Here is a 9,174-nt window from a genome sequence, read left to right as displayed (position 1 = left end):
AATGAAGTTTTAAAGTAAGGGAAAAAAAAGATATTTTTGTTTGATTCCTCATAGCTTCCTCACCACCCTCTCTTCATCTCTTCATGCCCACACTTCTAAAAGTTGCCTATATGCATTCTCTGTTTCCTTACCTCCCACTCCCTCTGCAACCCCCTCCATCTGCTTTTTTTACCTGACACTCCAGAGAAACGAAAACAGCTATCACCCTTGACTTCCATGTCACATAATCTAGTGGATACATTTTAGTTATCATCACTATTGACTTCTCAGCAGCATGTGATACTCAAACAAGTTTCTTCTTATATACTTCCTTCCCTGGGCTTCAGAAATTATAATATCCTGCTTTTTCTTCTACCTCTCACCACTACTTCTCCGACTCCTCTTACTCTGTTATTAAATGCTGAAGTTCCTCTTAGCTCATTCTTAGGCCCTTTCTCTTCTCACCCTGTAATTTTTCCTATATGATCTTATTCATATTCTTGGCATTAAATTCCACCAACATGCATATGACTTCCAAAATTAAATCAGCAGTTCAGACCTGACCTGACTCTCACCTTCACACGTGTGTGACATCTCCTCTCTATATCTCAAAAGCACCTCAAAATTAGAAGCTCCAAACTGAACTCATCATTTTCTCCCCCAAACCTGGCCTTCTTCAAGTGTTTCTGATCTTAGTGAATGGTGTGCAAACCAGAAGTCTTAGAGTCTTTCTTGTCAACTCTTTCCCCCTTTTACCATTTCTAATCCATCAACAAATCCTGCATGTTTTAGCTCATAAATACTTCTAAAACCTTTTTTCTTCTATATCTGCCATTACCACCACCAGCACCATTATCACCCCCTTAATCCCGGCTAATATTGCTTTTCACAACAACCTCTGGTGGTAACTTCTAATTTAGCTCCAGCATCTATCCTGGCAGCCTTCCACTCTGTCCTCTGAGCAGCAGCTGGAGTAATCTTTCCAAAATGCAAATCCAATCATGTTATTCTTTGGCTTAAAATCTTTCAGTGGTTTTCCATTGTTTTGGGGATAAGGAGAAAAAAAACCTTACAGGGAATACAAGGTCCTATGGGGCCTTGTCTCTCCAATTTCACTTCATGCGGCCTTCTCCCTTACTCTCTATTGTCAAACCAAACTCGCTTTACAGTCTTTCATCCGGCTGAGTGCAGTGGCTCATGCCTGTAATCCCAGCACTTTGGGAGGCGGAAGCGGGTGGATTACCTGAGGTCAGGAGCTCAAGACCAGCCTGGCCAACAAGGTGAAACCCCGTCTCTACTAAAAATACAAAAATTAGCTGGGTGTAGTGTCAGATGCCTGTAATCCCAGTTACTTGGGAGGTTGAGGCAGGAGAATCGCTTGAGCCCAGGAGGTGGAGGTTGCAGTGAGCCAAGATTGTGCCACCGCACTCCAGCCCGGGCAACAAGACAAGACTCTGTCTCAAAAAAAAAAAAAAAAAAAAAAAAACCCTTCATGCATGGCATCCACCCTCCTTCTACAAAAGCTTCATGTATGCTGTCTCTGTATAGAAAGCCCTTTTCTTCATTCCTTGCCTAGTTATTTCCTTATCTTTCAGATTCAAGTCAAGAGACACTTCCTGGGGGAAGTTGTCCTTGATCTTCCCGAAGAGGTCAACTCTCCTGGCCACAGACCTTCTTTGCTCCATGGACCTCTCCTTTATTTACCATTGCAGCTTTACATGTATTTCTGTGATCACCTCTGTCTCATTTGTTCATCATTGTACCTCATTCAGTTCTTAGCACACAGCAGGTACTATAAGCATTTGTTGAATGAGTAACTGAATTAATGATTATTATTCATTAAACTCTGCCGGTTTTCCCTCTACTTAAACTGTCTCTAGATTACATTTACCTTCATCTCTGAGTGGATAATCAGGGACTACACCTCATTTTTAATATTAATATAGTTCTGTGCTTTTATAACTTATGCATGCCAGGATCCTATATGTGGGGCATGCCAGGCATCACTTTTACCCTAATATTTGGAGCCAGATTATTATTTTTGAATTTTAAAAATGCAGATATAATGAAATAGAACCCCAAATCTAGAATGTAGCATAAAGTCTATGACTTCAGAGAAATTCTGTGCTTAGTACAGACCACTTTAGGCCTGGCTTATGTGAATCTGGAAGTAAGCCATCACTCTCCTCAGCCATTAGAGACATGCTTAAGCACAAAACTTAAAAAGCACCATTAGAAGTTTATACATAATAGAAAACTTTTAACAGTTTCATGCTCCTTCAAAATAATGTAACTTGTTCTAAATAGTCGGAAATTTTGGATGGTACTATTTCTTTCTCTAAAAGTGGTCTATAGATGTAGCAAAGGAAGACAAGTTATCAGCAATTGTTAGTGATTGCCAGAAGATGCTCCCTTCGGATTCAGGACTGAGCTAGGGCCACAGCAAGGAATTCACCCAGAAAGAGATTTGGCCTGGAATACAACAGCCAAGCCCTGGTCTCCTGTCTCTTCCCAGCTCCCCAGGTGTTTGTTTTAGTCTAATTCCATCTCTGTAGACACCAACCTGCCTTCACAAAATAGACACACTCACCCTCATCCCAGGCTTTAAAGCCCAGCATTGCCCCACACAGAGAAGTCCTAACATGACCCTTTCCACAGGGACTAGAACCTGAGGATTGCTGTAGGACTTCTCTGCTCATTGCCCTAGAGAAAAATCTAGGGCTCCTACAGTGATCACTTTGGGGAGAATGTGCTCTTGGAGGGTAACTACTATTTAAAATACATTACGCGTGTCTTGACTTCCACTAGGACTCCCCTTGAAGAAGAATGTGGCTAGAAACATGGGTCACAGCTAAAATCTCTCAAGTCTTCACTCACAGCCTCCAAGAAACCAGCTTGATCCAAACAATCTGAAGGTTTAGAAAGAATAACTACAAACAAGGAGGCTAGCACTTGTGTTTGCACCTCCTGTGTATCTACCTCGACAATTTTACAGCTTACCCTATTTAATTCTAGGTATTGGTTTGATCATTTAGTGGATGAGAAAATCAAAGGACTTAGACAGACTTAGTGCATGCCTACATTTATAAAAGTAAATAGTGAGACCTCAGATTTGGACTCAGATCTGTGTCATTACCATGAAGTTGCTGCTTCTACTATGCTCATGGTTCACTTCCCTTATCATAATATGCCATCTCTCACCTTCATTCTCTCAAAAGAATCATCACTGAACAATATTACCACCATGGAAGTAAAAAGATCCAACTAACTTCCAAGGAGGACATAGTTTAAAGATATTCTGTTCCATTATAATTTATAGCAAGTACTAAGGACATAAACACTGCAATCATGTTTTCGGGGATAAGGTCTATTTGCTACAGCTTTAAATATAAGCAAAATGAACATGTTTACCAGTAGGTAACAACTATTGTAATGACAATAACTAAAAATAACTAGTTTAAAAATAAGTGATCTGTGTCAGGTAAGCTCTCCAGAGATGATAAATCACTTTTGTAGGTGGACTGTTATAAAACTCTCCACCTCCGGTGGTACAGCACCACCGCTTGGGAACCACAGTGCCATAGCTTGCTGCTTCTAAAGGCTTTGGGCCAAGTAGAGCTGTAAACCTGCCTACATATGTGACTCTATTCTCTACTTACCTATTCTATCTCTGTCTGTTCTCTACCAACAGATAAGATTTGCCTTTTAACACAGAAACCAGAACCTCCCCTCAAACTCGTCAATGGTGCTCACTAACATTTAGAAAAGCCTCACTGACAAGCCTGATGTCAGTGATTGCCAGGGGCACTGGAATTGCCCCTCAAAAGTGGTTTGAAAATTTGATGGAGTAGTTTTTTTTGTTATAATGACTGGGGGCCACGGTTCGCTGTAGAGAGGAAGAGCATGCTGGACTTATGAGTCCCAGAATGTGCAAGGGCATCTCTCACAACGAAGAATTGACCCATGATGTATACTTCTAAATGACCTGTTAAAACCTATGTGCTGGGGCCGGGTACGATGGCTCATGCCTATAATCCCAGCACTTTGGGAGGCTGAGGCAAGTGGATCATTTGATCTCAGGAGTTCAAGACCAGCCTGGACAACATGGTGAAACCTCGTCTCTACTAAAAATACAAAAATTAGCTGAGCATGTTGTCGCGCATGTGTACTCCCAGCTACTCAGGAGGCTGAGGCAGGAGAATCGCTTGAACCCAGGAGGCGGAGGTGGCAGTGAGCCGAGATCGTGCCACTGCACTCCAACCTGGGTGACAAAGCGAGACTCTCGAACAAACAAACAAACAAAAATGTGTTGGTATCTGAGCCTAGAGTCTAACTTGTCTTTATATGTTAGAGAGTTTTCTGCATGATTTAAAACTTCCTAAATTTTCCAGGAATGCAAAGTACTATGCATTTTGCAAGAAGACTTACTTTGTTTTGATCAAAAATTTATCCAAAAGTGTTCACCAGTCTGGAAAACCACGACACTGCTGGTGAACGACATCCCTCATGAGATTTAAGTCAGCAGTGCAGCATGCTTGCATCGGTCTGCACATGTAGCTGTTGCATTCAGGGTGGTTCTTCATATAGGTGCAAGGCTGCTGGTATGGCATTTACATACTAAAATATATGTTATTTATTATAAGTTTATTACTTTTTATTCCTCTCTTACATTACAATTAGGGTATTATATAGATTTGTTTTCATTACAGGCATGGGTAAGTTATGTTATCTATGAATTTCACTGCAGGGTAGTAGAGAAGAATTGAAAAAATAATGGACCTAACAAGGCAGAGTTGGATGTCATATGGTTGAGAACATTGTCCTAAATGATGTGCCCTATATCAAACTCTAATCCCAACTCTTCCCATCACTCCTTCCACTCCACCACATTGACCTTTCAGCTTTCCAATCAAGCTGGTGTCCACATCAGAGTCTCTGCTCTTGCTGTTTCTCTGTTTGAAATGCCCACCCCCTAAATCTCATTGTCCTCCCTCACTTCACTCAGGTCTTCACTCAAAAGCCACCTCCTCTGAGAGGTCTTCCACCTCCTCTGAGAGGTCTTCCACAACCATCATTCGTCACACCACTCTCCACCCTCAAGCATCCTTTAAACTCCTCCATAGCACATAGCACTACCTAAAATGCTATTCGCTATTCTAATGTTTACTTACCTGTCTGTCATTTGTTGCCATCATGGGAATACGTAGGAGGTGGAATCTACTATTTTGGTGCCTGGAATAGTGGAAAGTGGCACGAAGTGGGTGCTTAACGAATATTTGTTAAATAAGTGAATTAATGCATGAAGATACTGCCTGTGCTCCTGCTACCTGGAAGCTAGGAGTAATCTCTTTCTCTTTCCTATCTATATAATTTATAGTCAATCGAAGTCAGCATTAATTCTTTCAAATATATCCATCAAATGCCTACCATATTTCAGGTACTGATAATACAATAATAAATAACACATATCCTGCCCACATACTTTGCAATTAATGATCAGTTCCAGCATCTCTGAAGTATTTGAGTCCTACAGTGAAGTGACTTTATAAAAAACACACCCATTTCTATTTTATATTCTGAATATCTTTAAAATACAGTAATTATGATGTTCATAAATTAGGAGATATCCCTTATGTATTCAAAAGAAAACTGTTATCATATACAGAAGAATTTTTTCTCATGGAAAATCTTTTCCCAAGTCCTGGTGATATCCTTCAAGTCTCCAAAACACCAACCCTCAGAGATGAAGAGAGTTGAAGGTTAGGCAATAGTTAAATAAGTAGAAGCTTCTAGTTCCCTTGAGTGGGGTAGCCAGGAGGACCCTCTACCTACCTGGCTGAGATAAAGCCTCCTATCTAAGGCACAGAGGGACTACATGCCTCTGAAGGATCCTGCCAGCTAAAATCTCCAATCAGTCCTCTTTCTTAGGGTAGCACAGGGCGGCATCAGCCCCCACTGATGACACACAGCTACCCTGGATGTTCCAGGCAGCGGCTGAGCATTCAGACCCTTTCCTTTCCCCACTTTGTGTCCAGGTACCCTCCTCATACGCTTGGGAGAAAGACAAAAGCAACTTGAAAACTAACATAGCCTCTATATTTGTACAGCGCTGCACAACAAACTTTTTTGTCCATTTTTACACTTGTAGGAAAGATAATATACTCTTTTTTTAATATATAAGCAAACGAAAGTGCAGATGTTCAGCAACTTGGCAAAACTGCTTCTTGTACCAAGGTCCTCTGACTCCAAGATAGGGAATAGAAATGACAGGATAGAATCAGGCTTGGGGAATCATCCGTGGATTTTAATTCTCACAGGTATAGAACTTCACAGAAAGAGCTGGCTCTATCACACTCTGATCAAACATTTAAACAAATTCCAACGCAATGTCTATTTGGCACACATACCCACCCTGTTCCCACCTCATCCCCAGCCCTCACAGTTCCATGAAGTCTGATCATTATTTCCAGAAAGACTCTAGAAATGAGCAACCCATAGAGTGGGCCAGAACGAACCTCCACCCTCGCCCCAAATTTTAACAGTGATACAGAAATAATATCCCTACCCTCTCAGAATTCTCATGGTTAAGCACCTCCATTACCATGCTATGATACAGGGAGAATCAGGAAGATGTATGCAGTATTCTAGATTATGGAGGAATAAAGTGACATACTCCTTTCCTGAACTCCCTTTACCTTCCCCTTCCCCACTCCGCCCCCACCACCACACATTAATTTTTCCTTTCAGGCCAGGGCTTAAAGCAAAAATATCTAAGATAGGCTGAGTTAACAATAAACGAAAGGCTCCAGGAAAGAATGCCCAGGAACTTCTGGTCCACACCATGTCCTCCAAAGGGCATATCTATGGGACTGGCGGGAGACAGATAACATCTGAATTGGCCTTCCTCCAAGGTAACCCAGAAATGTGAAGCCATGTTAGCTCTTACTACAAGAATTTTAAGTCTTAAAGTACCATACTACTTCAAGAGAATTACAAAAGTTTCCATTTGCTATAAACACGCACACATGGAAGCAGAAAGCATTAATCTCCCTCCAGGGTCCTCCTGTCTACGCCATCAATTCCCCCTACCTTTTGGCATGGCTGCTTTAAACTCCTATGTGGACTTTCCTGCCTCCCCCTACCTCGGCTTCCTTAGAGTGCAAGTGCACAGCTGTGTCCTCTGGTCACCCGTCCAGAGTCCCGCATGGGAGAGATGCTGAGTCTCCCCAGAAGTCCTGGGAAACATATCTTCTCGGGTTTCCTGGGTTCACCTGAGGTGGAGGTCGGTTCCTGGCAGGGGCAGCTCCCTCTAGCTAATAAGCTAGAGGTAGCAACATGCAAGGGAGAGAGCCAAACCAGCCCAAAATAGAAACCCAAGCTACATCACAATCTGACCAAGCTCCAATCTGGCTAAACGTGGCCCTTTAGACAAGACAAGGAGACAGCAGAAGTGAATGCGGAAGGAGAGAGGAGGTAAGAACATGGCTTTTTGAAAATCAGAAATTATGGAACTAACATTCAGATACAACACTTGAAGTTTGTCCTACAAACAAAAAGGGGTACAAACTTTTCACAGTAAAGAGCATTTAAGTATGAAACCTTCGAGTTTCTGCGGACAAGCTCATCCAGCTTGCTGCTGGTAATTAGTGTGTTGCTCTGTGGTTTATTCCACTGAGACAAAGAGCAATGATTACATTTCACCTGATAGATCAGGAAGTGAGTGATGAGCTTGAGCACAAAAAGCCCCAGGAATGAAAAAGTATAGCTGGCAGACAGTGCAAGAAATTATCCCCTGCATGACCCCGTCTACCTCCTGACATCCACCGAATGATAACCCTTTGGTCAAAGAAGGTATTACCTCAGAGGACAGTTGGACATATCCTCACTGACATATGGGACAATCTGCCCTTTTGTGGTCTCAGAGGTCAAAGGAGGGAACCATATTAGTTCCAAAACCTGTGACTTTGCGTCTTGGTCACTATGTGCCAATTATCTAACTGTGAAGTAAAGGATTTAAATGCTGTGTCAGTCGGGCTGAGCAAAGAGACGCAGCAGACATCTGAGCCTCTACTAGACAATGAAAATCCATAAGAGAGGAATACAGAAAGAATGAAGAATGAGGGGACAGAAAAGGAGAGAAGGTCCAGGATTCTCAAGGAAAAGGGTTTCCTTTCCCTCCCCTATAGACTCCAGGGAGGAATAAATATAATTATCAACCTAGCATGACAGTGTTCAAAATAAAAGAGGCACCTGCCAGGTGACCATCTCTGCCGGGACTCGAACCCGGAACCTCTGGATTAGAAGTCCAGCGCGCTCGTCCATTGCGCCACAGAGACCTCACCACACACACAGCATCAGCACCAGAACTGAAAAAGCACATACCTTCTGCATCACCGAGCCATCTCAGCATCCTGCTCTCTGAGCGGTGGGTGGGGGGGGGGGGGACAGGGACAGCTGGAAAATCTGGAGTGGAGATCCACCAGCCGGCTTCATCAAAGCTTTTCTCAATACTGTGGGTCTGATGGTCCCCAGAGGATTGGAGGAATGTGACAGCAGTCAATTTACCAGACTCAGAATCCCTGATGGAATAGGACAGAACTAGAGCCTTTGCTCTCCTTTCCTCTCCATCCCTTAGGGATGATACGAAAATCTCTCGATTCTCATGCTAATTAAGCAGAGTGCACCCAACCCTGCAGAAAACGCAGAAGCCATCTCTACCTCCACCCCCACTCCCTCACTGTGGTTTCATCCCAGTCCAGCTATTCTCAGACAGGGGCTGGGCAACGCTTGGGGATTCAGGAAAACCCTCGATCCCAGAGACAAAGGAGCTGCTTCTGTAAAGGAACACTGTGAACAACGGCAGCAGAGAATGGCAGCTGAGTTCTAAGAGACTGGTCTGGTTCTCAGCAATAAGAACTGTATCTGTCAAGCCCAGACAAGAGGTACCGGGAGTCTGATGTTCCTTCAGCATCTTCACTAGAATTAAGAATGCGAGTGAAGAAAAAACAGTGTTCAGTGTGTGTGTTCAGTGTGTAAGGATGTGTGAACGTATATGTGTGTGTGAGAGTGTGTATGAGAGAGAGGGAGGGAGAGTGTCTGTACACATAGGGTTGGAGGGTGAGAGTGGCAGATCTCTGATGAAATAGATGTCCTCAAATAGCCCTCCATAAATACCTGTATCTCTTTCCCCCACCT

The 9,174-nt window shown here is 42.9% G+C and overlaps 1 non-coding gene across 1 annotated transcript; it reads right to left on the bottom strand.

The window, feature by feature from the left end:
• Positions 1-8,241: 8,241 nt before the first annotated feature.
• Positions 8,242-8,315, bottom strand: TRNAR-UCU. Its single transcript has one exon. It is a non-coding gene; the product is annotated as a tRNA-Arg (tRNA).
• Between the last annotated feature and the right edge of the window lie 859 nt (positions 8,316-9,174).

This window comes from Rhinopithecus roxellana, chromosome 8, assembly GCF_007565055.1.
Source record: "Rhinopithecus roxellana isolate Shanxi Qingling chromosome 8, ASM756505v1, whole genome shotgun sequence".
Lineage (NCBI taxonomy): Eukaryota > Metazoa > Chordata > Mammalia > Primates > Cercopithecidae > Rhinopithecus > Rhinopithecus roxellana.
This window is presented reverse-complemented; position numbering and strand designations above follow the sequence as displayed.